This window comes from Zonotrichia albicollis, chromosome 1, assembly GCF_047830755.1.
Source record: "Zonotrichia albicollis isolate bZonAlb1 chromosome 1, bZonAlb1.hap1, whole genome shotgun sequence".
Classification (NCBI taxonomy): domain Eukaryota; kingdom Metazoa; phylum Chordata; class Aves; order Passeriformes; family Passerellidae; genus Zonotrichia; species Zonotrichia albicollis.
In genome coordinates, this window is record NC_133819.1 from 74,988,903 (window position 1) to 75,006,653 (window position 17,751).

The 17,751-nt window shown below is 37.5% G+C and overlaps 1 long non-coding RNA gene across 1 annotated transcript in view; it reads right to left on the reverse strand.

Moving 5' to 3' along the window:
• Positions 1-274: 274 nt before the first annotated feature.
• The window catches only part of LOC141725310 (uncharacterized), a 43,320-nt gene continuing 25,843 nt past the window's right edge, over positions 275-17,751 (reverse strand). The window contains exons 2-3 of the long non-coding RNA XR_012577174.1: positions 6,820-6,887; positions 275-384 (exon numbers count right to left, since the gene is read on the reverse strand). This is a non-coding gene — a long non-coding RNA (uncharacterized LOC141725310). The remainder of the gene's footprint in view (positions 385-6,819; positions 6,888-17,751) is intronic.

Below are 17,751 nucleotides of genomic sequence, written 5' to 3' on the forward strand. Positions count from 1 at the left end.
GTACCTTGTTCTGCACCTCCTTGGCAGGAAGGAAGCATCCCACAGCCACCACCCCACCTGGCTGCAGGGACCAGTTGTTGGTACAGATTAAAACCCAGGGAACAGCAAGGGAGAACAGCAGCAGAAAACACTCTGGACTTCAGTAAAGCATTTTTCAGCCTGCTGAGGGACTGAAGGGATGGATACTGTGCAGTGCTGTTCCAAAGGGCAAACAAGCACTGGAGGTTATGGTCAATTTCAGGAACAATCTCTTCAAAGCACTCTGATTAGCTTACCCCAGCATGTAAGAAAACAGGAAACCAAAGAGACAATTCACAGGTTACACAGAGATGAGCAACAGTGTTCAAGCTTCAGGGCAGCGATTTGTTCAGTAGAAGGATGAACCTAAAAGAAGAGAACGTTTATTAGTGAGTCCACTGCATGAGAACACGTTTCCTGTTTATCAAATGTAAAAACAGTGACTCAAATCAATCATTGTACATGAACGCAGCAGTGATGCAAAGTTAACAATGGAAGCAAAGAAGCAGAGAATGTGTTTTTGCATCCAGTACTGAAAATTCATGTAGAAAGTTGTGGTTGTGGGGTTTTAGTTTGTTTTTTTTTTTTTTCCCAAGCAGTTATGGCCCATCCTCAAAACAAAAAACAAAGAATAGAACAGTATAACTAATTCCTTTCAAATTTGGATGAATTCTATCCTTTGCAGATCTGACTCACTGAGTCAGCTTAGATGAAAATTAGATGATAAAAAATAACGGATTGAATTTTAAATTGTTAAGTCATGTGTATTCATCAATATTTCTTTTTTCAGTTTTAAGACATCAAATTATTCAGAAGGCAGACTCAAAATCCATTAGCAGCACTTAAAAATATGCTGTTATATAAACTTCTATATAAATGTGGTAAAAAGATCCTATTTATAACAAGTAGTTAATAACCTAATAAAAGCAAGGAAACAAAAACGGGGAAAGTGAGCTAAAGGAAATATATCACCTTCAATTACACTCCCAGGAGACTCTCTGGTGTTCCACTTTGACATTGTGCTATCAGCAATTTCACTGTTACAAGATGGTAGTTGACTGGTTATACACATAGTTTGTTTTGAAGCTCATATTCCCAAATCTAAAAAAATTTTAAAAAGCAACTTTACAATATCTTTCTAGAATTAGTAGAAACAAGAGTAGTGTTTTGAGGCTTTTTTAAATTTTTCTATTTGCCTATTTAAGCCAAAAGTCAATTCAACATGACAGCCTCAGTAACTTAGTCCAAAACTGTTAAACTTTATAATCCTGATGGTGTTCTAAACAGCGTTTTTTGGCAGAGCAGCATGGTAAAGTCCAGGCCCTCCAGGCAACTCCTGCAGTACTGAAGGGGTGACAGACAACCCTACCAGAAGGGATGTGATGCTGGACATGATGGTCAGCAGCACTAGTGAGCTAATCAGTGACATCAAGACTGGAGGCAGCCTGGGCTGCAGTGGTCATGCACTGGCGCAGTTTTCAAAATGTGGAAGAAGCTGAACTTGGCAAGGGATGCGAAGAATAGGAGGGGCTTCTTTAGGTATGTCAGTCAGAAAAGTATGGTCAAAGAAAGCATTTTTTAATGAACACAACTGGAAAATTGGTAGCAGTACATGAAGAGAAGGCTGAGGTATCAACAACTTTTTCATCTTGGTCTTCACAGGAAACCTCACTTCCCATACCTCTTGAGTGGAAACATTTCACTCATTTTTAAAAAGGTTAGGAAGGGGAAACCTGAGAATGTGTCAGCCTCACCTCTGTGTCTGGGAAGATAATGGAAAAAATTCTCTTAGGAGCTATGCCGAGGCATACAGAGGACAAGAAGGTGGTTTGAAACTGTCAGCAGAGCTTCACCAAGGACAAAATCTGTCTGACCTAATTAGCGGCCTCCTATGAAAGAATGACTGCAAGAGTGAACAAGGGAAGAACTACAAATGCCATCTATCTGGAATCTGGACCTCTGTATGGCCTTTGTTGTGGGTGCTTGTCCCCCACAAACTACTTCTTTATAAATTTAAAATATATGGATTTGATTAATGGACTGTTCAGTGGATGCAGAATTGGCTGGATGGTAGTAGTAGCAGTAGTAGTCAATAGCCCAATAATGACACCAAGCTGAGTGGTGTGACTGACACGCCTGCAGGATGGGATGTCACCCAGAGGGACCTGGACAAGCTTGAGAAGTGGGCCTATGGGAATCTCATGCAGTTTAATGAGCACAAATGGAACAATGTCACCTCCCAACAATGGCAGCTCCCGACTGGCTGGGGAAATGAAGAGATTGAGAGCAGCTCTGCTGAGAAGGACTTGGGGGTGGAGGTGGATGAAAAGCTGGATGTGAGCTGGCAATGTACCCTTGTAACTCAGGAAGTCATCTGCATCCTGGTCTGAAGCAAAAGCCAGCAGGTTGAGGGAGGTAGGTGATTCTGCCCTTCTACTCCAGTTCAGTGAGACCCCACCTAGAGTATTATGTCCCTCTCTGGAGTCTTTACCACAGGAAAAAAAAATTACCTTTTAAAATAAAACCAAAGGAGAGCTGTGAAGATGATTAGACGAGTGTAGGAACTTTCCTATAAAGACAGTCTGAAAAAGGTTGTTCAGCCTGGAGAACAGAAGGCTCTCAGGAGATCTTGTAAAGGCTTTTCAGTACTTAAAGGGGGCTTGTAAGAAAAATTGGGACAGACATTTTCATGGTGTTTTGCAGTAGAACAAAAGATAATGGTTTAGACTAGATTAAAGGAAGAAATTTTGTACAAGAAATGTGATGAAACACTGGAACAGGTTGCCCAGGGAGGTGGAAGATGCACCATTCCCAGACACATTTAAAGTCAGACTGGACTCATTGCTGGGTGATTTGGCTAGATGATCTTCAAAGGTTTCTTTCAACAAAAGTAATTATATGATTCTATCTAACCAAGTCCATGGCACAACATGTTGAACTTAGGAATCCCAGGGTCTCAGGTTTCAATGTCAGGAATCTGACATTATTAATTCATTATTAAATTCAGAGAGCAATTCAGATTTTAGACAGTGTAGTCACTGTCGAAAAGTGTTTCACTTTCCCTCCACACCAGCTGATAAGAATGAATTGGCAGTGGGAGAGCATTTTGATTTCAGGACTACATACCAGATTCTGCTTGGATAGAGTTAGTTTCCCTCATAGTAGCCAATACATAGCCTTCACAATAGTGTTCTGCAGGGAATTAGAGACAAAATCAGTATTGATAAAACTTTTCATTGAGAAAAAGTTTTTACTTCTGCTGAGCAATGTGTTCACATGTCAAGGACTATTCCCTACCTGCCATCCTACACACTATGCCTCCTCAGCAGGTAGGCTGGAAGTGCTGAAATTGCCAAGGAACACAGCCAGGACAACTGACCCAAACTGATCAATAACATGTGACTTCCACACCTCATGGTATCATGCTCAGCAGCAGAACTCAAAGAAAGGAAGATGGGAGAATGTTTATGGTTGCCACATTTGATTTCCCCAGCAACTGTCACATATGCTGAGGCCCTGCCAACACTGGCTCTGTGTCTGCCTGCCAACACAAAGCACTGAATATTTGTCTTTGCTTGTATGCACAGCTTTATTTAACATATTTAACTGTTGTTATTTTAATCCCTGAATTTTCTTATTTTTGCCCTTCTGATTATTTCACCTTCATTCCACTGACAGGGAAGGAAGTAGCAGCAAGTCCCAAAACTTAAAATTACAGTGATATATTTTCTGGTCCTCAAAACACCCAGAAGTCTTGTTGAGCTTAAAATAAAACCTACAACATTGTATTTCTTTAGAGGTATAACACAGGGAGGTTTTCATTTCTTTAAAAAACCATTAGAGTAAACAAATAGTGGAAGTGATGGCAAGTTATAAAGAAAACTCCAGGTAAGACCTTGAAAAATATTACTGAGATCTGCAATAGTCAATCTCTCACAGGTTTTCTTGTACTTCAAACTGCCCATGTCAAAGCATTTCAAAAGGCATGGATATATCACAATTGTGAATAAGAGTTATACAATGTTAATGTTAGATGTAAATGTCTTACTCTTTATGTTGTCTGAGGCACATATGGGATCTATTAAATAATAGGATACTGCATATTTTCTTGCTCTCTCAGATGTATCAATGGAACCAATGTTTTTTTAAATTCATATCTCCCTTCAATCCATCTATAAATTTTGTTTTCTTAATGCTAAAAATATTCAAACCACTAAAAGTTTAAGGCTTAGGAGTTCTAGTGCTGGTTTAACAAATTTCTCTAATGCTTTGGAAGTTGTGATTTTAATAAAATTTGACAGTAACATACTTTGATTAGATGAAGGTTGCTATGCCTTTTTTATTTTTACTTTATTTTACCAATATCTATGCAGATTAAATGTAAAATATTAAATGAAAGGCAGAGACTTTTGTCTTCCTTTCCACTCATTGATCAGGAAGTTATGACTGAATTATTACTGGCATTTTGTTTAGAAGCTTGAGTAATTTAAATAGCTCTGTACATCCTTCCTACTCCATTCTTCTAAAGAAGTGAGCCAATATCTACTTCTCAGTCCTCCCTCACTCAAAGTAGGTTTAGTCAACAACATATAAAAAAGTGACTCAGGCTATTAAAAAAGTTTAAAATCAGTGGGTTTGATAGTCTGTATTCCCTTTTGCATAAACACAAGCTTGGTTGTCATTTTCTACTCCCCCCCACACACACTCAAAACCCCCACAAAAACACAAATCAACCAACCCTAACACATTTGAGGTTATTGTTGCTGGATTTTGCTCCCACACAGAGAAATTCTAATCTCCTTCATTAGAAAAGAGCTATTTTACTTAATGAGAAGTTCTACTGGTGCTACAGGAGTTGCCAATGAAGCTTACACAAAATATCAAAACCTGATTCTTAAATATGGAAGGGGAAAATAAACTGTACAGAATTTCTGTGAGGAAGGACACTCAAAGGGCAAATATGGAGGAATGCAGCCCACCTATCAATAATCTGCATCTAACTAAAGCAGAAACCTGAAGTCTGAAATTATAACAGGTTTCAGGTAAAGGGACAGCTCAAGACGTTGCTTCCCTAAACACAAAGATGTGTCTTCAACCTTCAAGAGGATTATAATTTAGTCCAGAACTAAAAAGATGTTCTTCATCATTCAGCACCTAACAGACCACATTTGAATGCACACACCATAGCAGGAAGTATCAAAAATACCCTGAATAAGAACATTAAGATAATTTCACTATAAGAGTTTTGAAAAACTGATAATGCATCACACGCTGTGATGCAGCTTTCTGGCTCTTGTGGGAAAATGATTGGTCTTTTAAGAATAGGTAGTTCCTTTTCAGTAATCACATCCTGCAGTTATTCTCTGTACAATATGCAAGCCAGAACTGCTAAAAAAGGTTTTCACACCTTTTGCTTCAGTACCTTTCTGGAATGTATGCTGTACTATCTACGGCAACCAGCTGTGCTCACATTGGATATCCTCAGTTAAGCAGGATCAGATTTTGGCACTGCTATTGTTAGCTGTAAGCACTTGTTTGTTTCATTAGTGGCAATTATGCCCAGTAGGGACTGCCAAAGTCACATACTGATCCAAGAGGTAGATTTAATAAATAAGCTTATATCAGTGGAAAATATTCCATCAAGATGTGAGAAAGCCCCGTATTTCAGATTTTCTTACTTTTCGAAATGTCACAGTTAACTTCTGAACAAGAAAAATCTGACTTTTTAGACGTTTGAGCCTCCAACCTACTTTCAGAGTTGTTGTGAATGTGGAAAAGTTATTAAAGAGCAATCTTCAAATTCCACCAAACAATTCCCCATTTCAAGATAAAGAAGCCTTCCTGCTTCTTGTCTACCATGACTAAGCCTTTCAGCTTACTGACTTGGAATCTGACATAAAAATACTTCTTTGTGTATCTAACAAGAATACAGTGCTAGCTTAAACATTAAGAGTTTTGGCTTCACAAAGCTCAACTAAACAGACATCTGGACCTAAAGTTGAAGTTAGCCAAAAAAACCAAGTACAAAAATCCCCTGTTTTATATTATCCTGGAATAAACCTTGAGATCTGGATAGGAATAAGAACAGACAATCCAGACAAATCACTGTAAACTGCTGAAAGCATCAAGTACTAAATTCCATCTCAAAAATTCAAAGTCTTCACTTCAGGGAAGAGTAGAAGTACTAACATAGAGCTATGCTTTGGCTTCAGATAATTCCATGCCAGGAAATGTGGGGGGAAAAATGAGAAACTAAGACTGGCTGATTTTATACTGATTAAGATCTTAAATAGTACTGAAACCTTCCACCACAAACCCACAACTTGTTTAACAGGACAGGATGCTCACTGTGCTGAGCACAGTTGGCAAAGAGCATTTTAATCATCAAACACCAAGTGTTTATCATGCATGTTATGACTTCATCCAACACTTTCTGGCCACAGACACAAGTTAGAAAATATCTCCAGACTTGAGTTTTTCTTCCTGAGACAAGCAGTACAGAGCTTGGGAATCACTTTGTCTGTGGGTTTTAGTATTAAATAATAATAAAAATATAAAAGACATCAAAAACACATCCTGAAAAATTTGATTGTACTATCTGAGGAAACCTTTTATTGATAACTCAAGAGGGAGATAATGTGAGAGCAATGGAGGTTGTTACACTGATAACTACTGAGAGTTCAGGCTGTCTTCTGATTAAAGAGTTTTGCTGGGACTATATATATCTATAACCTTCACCACATTATAAGCCTTGATCTCAGCAATTACAATGAAAATTCTGAATCATCAAACCAAACAAACCTTATATATCATGAACTGTGGAAACGCCATTTGGGGAAGTCTGGTTGTCCTGATGAGCTTCTTAATTCCTACAAAAAACATTTAAGGTAATTAGAATCTAAGAAGGGGGAAAAGAATCCAAACAATTTTTTGTGAGATATATTAAAAAAATTAATGGTGAGTAATGAAAAAAAAAATTCAACATTTCCAATTTTGCATCTTAAACTGAATCATATTTTCCCCTTCATGTACAGAAAAAAAGATAAAATGCTTTAAAAAATACCACTCCTATGACTCCCCATAAAAAAAGGGTACAAATCTTTTTGCTACTTTATTTACACTTGTATAGTTGCAGGAACTGGAAAGTTCTAAAAAAATTGCTATTTTGGGGAGAATTATCTGTTTCATAAAATATCATCTGGATGGGATATTTATTCAATCCTTTTATAAGAAGAGATTTGGCATCTGAACATTATGTATGACAGACTTCTTTCACACCATCTGTTATCTGTAGCAAATCAGAAAGCATTTCTTCATTATTTTTTGTGAAGAACTCTCACTGCAGTTCAGAACACTTAAAAAAAATAAATTTGCTATTTTTTAGAGGAGAAATACTGGCAGTGGCCATTCAGTTCCAGGGCTTAAATGCTTTGTTCTTTGGGGATCCTGCTCGACAGTAGGTTAATTCACAATGAGTTAGAAATTTTTAAGGCTACAGAATAGGGAAAAACAAAACCTTGTTTTTTCTTTCTAATGTACTCCTTAACTCAATTATCTTTCCTATGATCTTCATTCACAGAGAAAGTAAATTAGGCTCTAGTGAGCCATTGCATTAACTCCAGTTACCCACACTGAGCAATTTGTTCAGCTGTTGACTTTGTAAGCATGAACATTCACTGATACCAAAATGTAACTTTATTTCACAATGTGATCCTTTCCTAGACTGGAGCTCATTTTTATAAGTTTTATAGGTTTATGAATAAAACTATAAAACAGAAAAATTGGGAAAGACCATCACACACAAAAACACACACAAAATCCTAAAAAAAACAAAACACAAAAGCAAAATCAGACTAAAACAAACAAACAAACAAAAACACCAAAACAAAAAAAAAAAAAAAAACGAAAAAAACAAAGCAACAAAAAATCCCCAAACCAAAACCAAACACAACAAAATCAAAACCAAGAAAGCTAAAACATTTTTATATTGTTTTCTTTTTTGATTTTTGAGATGTGTCTATTTTCTCTATATCATGCTTCAGAAAATTGAACATGATTCTTTCAATAACACAAAATTGCAAACGCAAGTTTTAGGTGTAGAGGTGATTCTGAAACAGTTTTACTATTCTACTTCCATCTTTGCCATGGCACAAAACAACTACACATCCGGAAGTGCTTTAACATTTGAAAGTTGTCATAGAATCACAGAATATTCTGAGATGGAAGGGACCCACAGTGGTTATCTAGCCCGTCTCCTGGCCCTGCACAGAACAACCCCAAGACTCACACCATGCCTGAGAGCACAATTTTTGTGCTCTCAATGCCTGAGAGCACTGTTCAAACATTTGAGCTCTGGCAGACTTGGTGCTGTGAGCAAGGTGGGGAGGAGCTGAAACGTAAGACTCATGTTGTTCTTACATAGGTCAGGATGAGATCATGACATTGCTTGGAGCAAAAACTGTAACTAGGAGGGAAATAAAAAGTTTCAAAAACACTGACCTCACATAGGATCCATTTGACCAACTTCATTTGGTAAATAAAGTCTCACATTGATAAATTACCTTTTCTAAATTAACTGAAGTCACTGCAAATTTCTTGGAATTTGGGAAACAAGAATGGATTAGTAGGACAAAAGAGGATTAATGCAAGCTTCTTTTTTTTTTTTGTGAACATTTTTAACCTATGTTTTTCCTCTATCAATCAGGGTGTATGCTGCTACTTGATATTCTCTATGTAGATATATATGTACCTGTTCCTAGAAACCAAATTTATTTACTAGTTAGCCCCAGACCCTCTGGTCTCCCTACTTATTAGTATGTGGCTGTAGATGTCCTTGGGTTTTGCAGACACACTTTTCTTTTTGGTACTCAGACCATCTCCTGTTCTGTACACACGTCTCTCACTCCACAATAGATGTCCCAGACCCATGGCTTTCTCAGAAGATGAGTGCCAGGCTGTCTGCCCCAGAAGGTGAAAGAACCATCAAATATCTGACTGTCAGACTGCTGGTATCTCCACTGTCTGTTACCCAAACCTACTCTCTCCTATGATGTCCTGTCAGACCTCTTATCCCCTGCAGCAGCTAATTTGGCTTGAAATTATCTGGTGAAGTGCACACTGCAACACTGAAATTCCCTATGGAAACATTCACACTCTTTCCAGTTACAGGCATTTAAACCTCAACACACAAACACCACACAGCACTCTACTGAGGAAAAGAGAAATAGCACTTATGCAGAAATGAAAGATTCTGGTGATCAGATCTAGTCCTTAGCCAAATCTATTGACCAGAACTCTGTTTACACTGAAGTCCTTTCTCCCTCCCTGCTTCACCCTGCCTCCTTGTCTCCCCATTTGCACGTGCTTGTTCCCCCAGTTCACCCCTATTCTTCCCTTTCTCCTCTTTTGGTCCTACTCTAAATATCTCATTACATCTTTTTCAGTGCCACTACTCCTTTAAAATGTTCTACAAAATTTACTATACAAGCCTAAAATAGCCCTCCTTCTGCATTCCATCTTAAGTCCCATATTCCTTTAGGAGATTAAATACCCTTCAATCTTCGAGGCACTTGCACTCATTAAGATACAGCATCCCTCCACTTACTGTTTATTTGCATTTTTGGTGATTAGTCTGTAATTATATTACCTATTAATTATTAGCTTTTTTCCTCCTAGAAATCAAGTTGATTAAACTGTGCTCTTTTTCCTGAGACTGACAGCAACATAGTTGGTTTAGATTTTCTTCTCTTTCCTTCTTCACTTTTACATCCCATTGATTCTTAATGCCAACTCAAATGCTGTCCCATTTGAGTTAAAATTGGAAAATATTCAATATTAAATCTCTTTTCAATTTAGGTGATTTCTAATCTGCAAGTCAAAGTCCATAGGTTGTTTTTATACCTCCTGATCCTCCTAAGTAGGACTTTGAAGGTCTAATGCCAGCTGGCTTGATCCCTAGACCTTGAGAAAAAGTAATGAGAAACTTAGCAAGATCTCCCCCAAACGAGCCTAACTTGATTTTTGAGTTCTTTAGAAGCACTAGAATGAAACTATTTCCATAACAATTCAAAAACCTTTCAACAGCAGTATGTTGAACAGAAGTAGACATTTCAATTTATAGTTTAAAAGAAACACGTTTGCTCTTTGAGAGAAATGCAAATACTATTAAAAAATTCTGTGGTACTTTTATAGTAAAGATATATGAATGCCAGCTTAAGAATTTAATTAAATACACTGCTTTTTCCATGAAAAGCAATCTACAGATTCCTTTTAAATGTTTGTGTGTCCTGCAACTTGAAAAGCATCTGGATGCTATAGGCTGGCCACAGATTCTTTCAGATATAATAAAAAAGTCTTATGAAGGCTTAAAAAACAGAAATTGCAATCACAAGAGGCTGTTTCATGATGCAAAGATGTCTGTAACTAAGATTGTTTTGGGGCATCTAACTTCCTTTCCCCCCCAAAAAGTGAACATTTCTTCAAGAGGTATTTTCCATTAACAATAGCATTTTATCCCTACATGGATCCTGTCCCATAAATACTATCAGTTTTTGTCTATCTATTGCTTTAGAAATACATAATCCTTTTCATAGGAGATTTCATATCCTGCAGCAGTATATCTGTTTTCATTGCCCAGCTCTCTATTTTAATGCACACACTTCAATTACTTTTCTGGTCTTGATGAGCTTGCAAATTAAACCACGCGCCGTTCTTTTATTATCTATACATGAAACTGAAGTTATAATAAAACTAGGCTTCATTTTGAAAAAGTATATGTGACTCCTTTATATTGTGAGAATGAAGAAACTTTTTTATTCTTTCTGCATCCAGGCTTTCATACTCGTGTAGTCCTGCAGCTGCACCTGCTCATGTTCCAAAGATGATCTCTTCTCATTAGCAATTTTCATTTCTAACTCATTTCCTTGGTGATTCTTCAAACCTTAGGCTATTTAAAAACAGACAAAATCCAAAACATATACTCACACCCAAATGCTGTTACATGAAAATTTATTCCCTCTTCCTCCTCTGCCTAAAGAAAAAGGAGGGGCGGATCAGGAATATGAAACCTTCAATGCAGTTTTGGGACAATTCTTAGCTTCTCTTTCTCCTTCAGAAGCAGGAAACAATATACATCTTTTTTACTTTAATATAGAGGAAGACTAGTTGCCCGTTATAGACATATTTTGTACCTTATTTGATAGTATATTTTTATATTGATATTTACATATGTTCCAGGATAATTCACCATTAATACACAAGCGTGATTAAGAGTACCCCAAGATATGTTTGCATGAAGTAGAAATTGAAAATTCCTAGGATGTCTTTTGTCTGTTTAGAGCTTAAAAGGAAATCATATCTTTGCATTAGATAATTTTTCTGAAATTGCAAATGTAATATATGAAGAAACAGGTGGTTTTTTAGCATTCAAGCCAAAAAGTCTTGCTTTCATTCCTAGGAAATGCAAAGACTTTCCAGTAGACCTAACTGAACCTTTTCTTTTGTAAGTTGTGACTGGCTTAGTTAAATCTAATGTGAGATCTAATCCTCTTTGTTTCTCAGTGCGTCGTCCCAATCAGCCATTATGTCACCAATTATAGCATGTCTAGACAATATAGCTCTTCATTAAGCCGTATCACCTCCCTGGAATAACCATCGTTTTCGAGAGAAAAATCCAAGTTTCAATACAAGTTTTTAATATCATGACTGCAATGCTTCATGTTTTCCAGAAAATGCGCAAGCTAGTTACATTTCCTGGAAAATAGGACCATTCTGTCCCCTTTTTTTCACCCTCCTGCTGTCATTCATGGTTCCTGGATCCTAACTCTCTATCAAGAGAAGCCTCTATTTCAGAAACTGAAGCATATTATTCAAAAATTACATAGCTATCCTGTCCATTTTAATATCTGATTTCCACAAAATTTGTAACTCAAAATCATGGTTGGATCTCAAGCCATTTTCAACTCACCACTAAAAAGCTTAAGACCAAAGTGCAGATCTTGTAGGAAGGACTGAATTGTCAAATCTGTTAGTATATTTAACCCAGTGATAAAATCTTAGCGCTCAATAGGTACGTTTATTCGATAAGCAAACAGAATTCCTTTGGCTTGATTTCCCTTCCCCTACAATGGGGAAGTTTTATAATATAAGGCTTAAGTACTTCATTCCTATTACTTTCAATAATTGTCACAATAACTGGTGAAATTGCTAACCATGAATGACAAGCTACGGGCTAATAGATACCATAACAAAAATGTTCAAAATGAAGACAGTATTTTCCATAAGAAAGCTTGAAAAAAAACCTCCTTGGAATAACAGAAAAAAGATGGAAAAGTATAATTTTGGCTAAGAAAAGTCAGAAAACCTATTTGTTAAATCTAGCTCATATAAGCTATACTCTCTAAAATATTCCTATTCCTATTCCTATTCCTATTCCTATTCCTATTCCTATTCCTATTCCTATTCCTATTCCTATTCCTATTCTTTACAACAGATTAAGTGCATTTCACACTTGAAGAATAAATCCACTCATATCCAAATAAATTTTTTTGTAAAATTATGGTCACATGATCTTGGATGTATTTTATTAGAATTTCAGAGACTGTAAATGACTCCAAACAAAAATAATCAAACCTCTTAAATGATGCATCAACATTTCCTCATTAAAGATAACCAATATATCATTATGACTTCTGTGAACATTCCAATGAAATAAAATATTAAATCATTTTTTTCTACTAAAAGTACATTTTTTCCTACTTCCTGAATACTTGAAAATTACTTCCAGCTGTGCACATAACACAGAAGCCTACTTCCTTCTAAATGTCATTAAAATTATTTCTTAAAAAAATTAAAAATACTGTTATAGAAACAACATACAGCATCTTAAGACTATTTTGTGAAATATATAGTCCCATCGCTATGCTGTATAATGGACTTCTTGAAAGCGACGTGTACACACTACCTAGCCCATAAATAAAGAATGTAGTTCTTAATTATTTGTTAGTTTGATCCCAATTCCCCAAAGACCAGGTATTATCTTCACACTTATGGGTATCACTTTTGTGACTGACTGCAAGATGATCTACAGCTTGTAAGGCAGAGTTTTTAGCCTATAATTGTGTTTTAAAACTGAGAATGAACCTTGTCATATTTCAGGAAAATTAAGTCAACTAGAAGGAAAAATTACAGACATAGTTAGCAACTTGCTAGCTTGAAGTCCTTAATCATCTTGAATTTAAAAGAAAGCATAAACATTATATGATTGTCATGGTTTAAGCTTAGCTGTCAACTAAGACCCACTGAACCTCTCACTCACTACTCCACAGTGGGACGGGGAGAGCATAGGAAGAGCAAAAGCGAGATTTGCAGGTTGAGACAAAAGCGAAATAAAAAAAGCCAAATCTGCAAGCACAAACAAACCAAAGCAATGAATTCATTTCCCACTTCCCAAGGGCAAAGAGGTATTCAGCCATACCCAGGAAAGCAGGACTGCATCACACATCATGGTAACTTGGGAAGACAAACATCATGAACTCTGCATGTGCCCCCTCACTTTCCTCTTCCCCCAACTATATATGGGGGAATGCCATATGGAATGAAATATCCTTTTGGTTATCCAGGGTTAGCTGTCCTGCCTCCCCTCCTGAATTGCCATGTACTCCCAGCCTCCTCACTGGTGGGGCAGTGTGAGAAGCAGAAAAGGCCTTAACTCTGTGTGAGCACTGCCCAACAGTAGCAAAAACATCCTTGTGCTATCAAAAGTGTTCAGCACAAATCCAAAACATGGCTCCATACCAGCTACTACAAAGAAAATAATCCCTGTTAAAACCTGCACAATTCTATAAGAAAATGCTGAAGAATCCTAGGAATTTTGTTCTGTCTACATAAAGAATCAATATTCTGAACACGCATCCTTCATCTCCTCCAGCTACCAGGACTCATAATGATGGTTCCTTTCTCACATAAGTCAGTGCTGGCATTCACTTTCCTTTTGTAAGTCTGTGGATTTCAAGTGCCTGTCTATTGATAATCCTCCCTCACAATATTTTTAAGTGAACAATGGAGAAGCCTGGCTGGTTTTTGCAGCATGATTGTAGAAATGATCTTGTTCATCTAGAGGGGATCTGGTTCAGCTCACAGACATAGCTTAGCATAAGAACAGGAAAAAGTGTTTCTAAAACAGCATTCTTACATTCATATAAAGTTGGTAGGAGGAAAGTTGTGCAGCTGGAATATAAATCAGTGTGTGAAGATGATCAGAATAGATCTGTATAGCTGGATAGATGGACTTTTTTTTTTTTATTAAAGGTATTGAGACAAATCCCAGTTCTAAACACTGGAGTAAAATTTCAAAATATAGAGTGTAGCTGTTCTTCATTTCCTCTTACAGGAAAAGAAAAGAGTGAATAATAAATGCAGTTTTTGAAATACTTGCTTTGAGATCTTATTTTCTGATTTCTAATCACTTTACAGAAACAGTCCCCTTCCAAGTCAGTTCAGAAAAGCCTGAGCAAGGTTCAACTACTGCAAAATGAGCATCTTAGAGTCATAGAATGTTAAGGGGCTGGCATGGACCTTAAAGGTCATCTAGTCCCAGCTTTCTCTGTCTGGTCAGTGAGTGCACACTGCTGGTTCATGATGAAGCAGCATCCCCAACTCTTTCTCTGCAGGGTGGCTCTCATTTCTCTGCCCAGAATGTGGGTGTGCCTGGGAATGTCTCAGGTGTAGGACCTTGAGTTTCATTTTGCTGAACTTCACAAGGTTTCATGAACCTGCCCAGGTCCCTCTGGATGGTGTTCCTTCCCTCCAGCATGTTGACTGCCTGACAAAACTTGGTGTTGTCAGTGAACTTGCTGAGAGTGCCCTTGATCCCCCTCTCTGTGTCTCTGACAAGAGGCTAAACAGTATTGGCCCCACTACTGACCTCCAGGGACATCATTTTTTACTGGATGCAGCATTTGAATATTTTAGTCCTTCCATTAAAAGTTTCATTTTAAAGACATCCTACTTGCTTTCATTTTATCACCTCTTAAGCTATCCTCTTAGGATCAGAGCTAAAATTCCTGAAGCTGATTCCTAAATATAGGAAACCAAGTCTTTGCTTCAGCCGCTAAAGAACCAGACCGTTTCCTAATGCAGAGAATCCAAAGCTCCATAGGCAGAGAAGTTCAGTCCAGCTATTCTGCTACCTAATCTAAATAGATTGAAGGCCCTCTTATTTAAAGGGAAAATCAAATACAGATGGCTAAGCTGTATCAGGTCGAAAATCCCAGTTCTTGTATCTCTCTAAGCATCCAGAAACATCAAGAAGAAGTCTGGGCCAATATGAATCGCAAAAACTGGCCCTTCATATTCATTAGGCCTGGAATTACTTTTTAATTCAAACTTCTAGGGTAAGCTGCCCATTTACTGAAGTGCCATAAAATAAGCTACACATCTCATACTGTTACACAGGCTGCAATAAAGTGAAAGGTTCCAAAAAAGAATAGCCATTACATTTTAAGAGCCTTGAACTGAAGAAACACTCTCTGAAATATCAAAGATATCATCTTGACTGCACTACTGGCATATAAACAGCATACATGAAGAAGTAATTCAACTCTCTTTAACAGTAATTCTCTGAGAATTACTATTTTCATATAGTAATTCTTAGAGAATACTCCAGTTTTGCGAAAGAGACCATTCAGTTCCTTAAGGGGAACAGCGGGAAAGAATAAAGTCTCTATTTGAGGGAGAGTTACAAAAAGAAATTAGATTTTTAAAATCAGTTTATTTTCAATAAAATGAGTGAAATAAGTGGTACATATTTAAATTAAAAGGTTGTAATTCAGAATACAGATCAAAGCACAACCTTGCACTCAGACCTGCCTTCCAAAGGAAGCTTAACACTTGTCCTGGAAGTGGATCCTCAATCTTGCTGAGATTGCTAGAACTCATCTAGCTCTTGAGTTACTTCTCCTTGTTGCCCATTGTTACAACCACATAACTGTGAAAAACACTGCAAAACACTGTTCAGGGACAGTGAGATCAAGGTTGATGATATGTCTCTGAGGACTCAGGTGAAGAGGACAGGGATGGGTGGGAGATTCCCAGTCAAATCAAGGAGAAAGACTACAGGAGGAACAGATATATCCTGTCAGTGTATCCATTGCTCTCAAGCTGGCAAAGCACTTTGGCTCCTACAAAACCATAATGATCTTCAAAGAGCAGAATGCTGTCAAGGAACCTGTGATACTTGACAAAAATGGGGCAACAAATCAGAAAAGCAAGATGGGATAGTTTTTATGAAGGGAGATGTGAGACAGATGGATACATGATTTTCAGGAAAAAGGGAAGAAAAATTATTTCATTCTACATAAAGGAAAAAAAAATACATGGAGCTCTCCTACAGAATGATAATCTGAAACAGGATCTGTCAAAAGTTGAAGTGATCCTTTAGTGAATGACTGTGGCAGCTACCAAAAAGTAGAAAAAATAGACCAAGCATTATTCAATATATACAAAGCATCATCCAGACAGCTGGGAGAAGCTCCAGTCACAAATCTTCATTCTCATAGAGGAGCTTCACCACTTTGATATCTGCTGAAAGAACAACACTCTGAAACACACCTAATCCAGAAAGTTTTAAAAGTGTGTTGAGTTATTTTTTCCCTAAAACTTAGGGGATAGACCAGCCAGGTAGATGCTCTACTACATAACAAGAACTGGTTAGGGATATGAGAGTCACTGAAAATCTATGCTGCTGTGACCTGTAGATTGAAGAATTAAAGATCTTGAGGTAAGACAGGGAAGCAAGCTGCAGGAGAACAGACAGGGAAACAAGCAGCAGGAGAATATTCAGACTTCAGAACTGTTTTCAGTCTATTCAGTGAACTGCTGGCAGGAATTCATAAGTTGCACAGAGGATAGAGGAGCTCACCAAGTCTGATTGATCTTCAGGGTTAGCTTCCTTAAAGCACAAAGATTATCAAAAAGTGAGTCAAGTTTTGAATCAAATGATATACGGGCAAGAAAATGAGCAGTCATACCAGAAAGTCTCCAGACAGGTTAAAGAACCCCAACTAAGCTCAAATGCAAGGAGGGAGGCTCAAAGAAGTGCAGCTATCCATGCATTTATTACGAAGAAGTACTCGAAGAGCGTTTGAAAGGCCAATGCTTCACTGGAATGGAAATTGGAAGGATAGTGAGGGCCAATGGGAAGGTACTGGTGTACACTGAAGCAAAAAGAAAGCCAAGAAAATCTTTGGCTGAGTAATCAGTGTGATGGGTATTCTAGTAATGAAACAAAGACTGCTGTATTTGACCTCTCTTCTTCCTGCAGGTTTTCAGTGGCAAGTTGGTGCCCTAAGTCCATATGCTTGGCAGCAGAGCTTGGAGAGGAAGAGTGTGATTAGGAAAAAGTTTAGTCATGGGCTGCTTGAATAAGATGAACATGTAGAGGTCCAGAGTTTTAAACCAAATATTCAGCATTACAGAGTAACCTGGCTAAAGTCATCACAAAGATGTTTCACCAGCTTGGAAAGACAGCAGTGAACAGAAGAAATTCTCAGAATTAGAAAAATCAGCTAGAAAAATATCAATTTTATGTCCCAAAGAGAGCATAGAGAAGGATGCCAGAATCTGAAGTCAGCCACTCCTCCATTCCCAAGATCACAAGTGCCCTCAAAATATTTTCTAGGCATGTGAAAGGCACAGAATCAACCTGAACAGATTTACCAAGAAAAACGCCTATAC